Source organism: Chrysochloris asiatica, unplaced genomic scaffold (genome assembly GCF_000296735.1).
Source record: "Chrysochloris asiatica unplaced genomic scaffold, ChrAsi1.0 scaffold00193, whole genome shotgun sequence".
Classification (NCBI taxonomy): Eukaryota; Metazoa; Chordata; class Mammalia; order Afrosoricida; family Chrysochloridae; genus Chrysochloris; species Chrysochloris asiatica.
In genome coordinates this window covers 5226466-5228666 of record NW_006408711.1, presented here as the reverse complement: position 1 = coordinate 5228666, position 2201 = coordinate 5226466, and the positions used below count along the sequence as shown (strand labels likewise).

Genomic DNA, 2201 nt, shown 5'->3' with positions numbered 1-2201 from the left:
TTCACAGTATGCCAGTGGCCTTGTTTTGGCTGATGATATGAAGCTTTTCCACTCTCTCTTTCCACAGATGTAGTAAATTTGATTTCTGTGTGTTCCATCTGGTGAGATACACGTGTATAGCTATTATTTGTGATGTTTAGCAAAGGTATTTGCCTTTAGCTGAGATCCATGTGGACCCTGCCCTGTGCTTGGAGGGCTGAGGTGTGTGACTCCAGTACTCTTCAGTGTGACACTAGTGTCCCAGGAACAGACAGACAGCCTGTCCACAGGCAATGACTATGAGGACAGCCTTTATGCTGACAGTTCATGTTCTTACTTCCAGAGTATGTAAAAGATGCTTCAAAGAAAATGAAAAGCGGGCTTTTACTTTTAAAGTTGGTTAACCCATGTTTAGGGGAAGGGCCCATTCTTGTTCAGTATGTGTCTAGAGCAGCTGTTTGAAATAAAAGTTTCTAAGGTGAAGTACCATTCTTAGTTCACAAATCAGTCAGTTTAGTCAGAAGTTCATCTCCACTTTGTCATACCGATGTATCCTTTATTTCTGATTCCCTACTATCTTATAAAAGGAGATCTGGTAGCGCAGTGGTTACGAATCGAGCTGTGAACCTTAAGGTCAGCAATTCGAAACTACCAGCTGTTCCGCGGGAGAAAGAGGAGGCGTTCTGCTCCTGTAAAGATTTACAGCCTCGGAAACCCTGTACAGGGTCGCTATGGGTCGGCACTTACTCGACGGCACTTAACAACCACAACTATCTTATAAAGGCTGATGAAGAGGGAAAATTTCAGCCCCTAGATCAAGCTGTGGTGGATGACATATTTCCAAATTACATCTTAATTCTGAAACTTCATGGGTTTGAGAAGTTACTCCACCATGTGACAGAAGGAAAAGAAATAAACAGTAAGAAATAGTATAAGTACAGCTAAGAGAAGACATTAAAGTGGCTAGGGGGAAAAGGAATAACAGTGTGGTAGCATTAAAAACAAATAAAATAATGTCTGTGCCCGGGTAGTCTGCTGCATATCTCTCAGCTTTCCAGGTATCCAGTGACAAGGAAAAGGATTCTATTCGGCATGCCCACTGTCTAATATCTGATTACATTCTTAATAATTAAGTAATAACTTATCTAACCATTTAAAGCTCCCACAATCTTCAACATCATTGCCAAACCCTCCATCAAAGAAAATAAAGTTGTCAGATGAGCCTATAGAAGCAAAAGATTATACTAAGTACTAAGTTTAATACTAAAGATTTGAAGACTGAAAAGAAAAATAGCAAAGGAACTGAAGCTCAGAAGGCTTTGACAAGAGTGGAACCAGAAGTATTACTAGATTATTTGGTGTTAAATTAAATATATATGTATTTAAACGTTTTAAGATAAAATCTAACAAAACTTTGTTTTTACTTTTTACATTTTCTGTTTTCTCTCTTTCTCCATACCACTATATTTCCCGATCCTTAATGCCACCTTTAGAAAAAGAAGACAAAACAAAAAAGTCCTACAAAGAGACAGAGGGCAATTTTCATAGTCACTTGAATGATTCTTTGTACTTTTTTTGTGCTCCTGAATATGGGGGAAAAATTATAGCAATTCATGGCTTGTGGCCTTTGGAGTCTTGTTTGACATAATGAAATTTAATTAAGTGAATAGAATTGGCATGCACCAGCACAGTTTTGTCGATAAAATTACATGTAACAGTGACCAAAAAACAAAAGATATTTTCAATGAACAAGTTGGTGGTCTTGTAAAATTCTTTCATGTGATTTCCATCTTCATTGTTTCTGTCACCAAGGACATATTTTCCAACTAATGAACATTTCTCTTTGTTTCCAACCTTTGCATTCCAATCACCAATAATTATCAACATATCTTGATAATTGTATTGTCAATTGAAATTGATCAAACATACAATTATCAATGCATATTTGATCAATTTCATATTGGAGAAGTTGGTAGACTTCTTCAATTTCATCATTACTGACTTTAGAGGTTGGTGCATTAATTTGAATAATAGTTGTGTTAATTGATAGTTCTTATTGTTGTTATTATTAGGGGCCATTGAGTCGGTACTGACTCATAGCAACCCTATGAAACAGAATGACCCTTACAGCAGAACGAAACACATGCCTGGTCCTGGGTCAACCTATATATTCCTTATGTTGTTGTTGTTAAGTGCTATCAAGTCGGTTCCGACCCATAGTG

The 2201-nt window shown here is 37.2% G+C and overlaps 1 pseudogene; it reads left to right on the top strand.

The window, feature by feature from the left end:
• Positions 1-306: 306 nt before the first annotated feature.
• On the top strand, positions 307-1627 carry LOC102827709 (annotated as a pseudogene).
• The last annotated feature ends 574 nt before the right edge of the window (positions 1628-2201 follow it).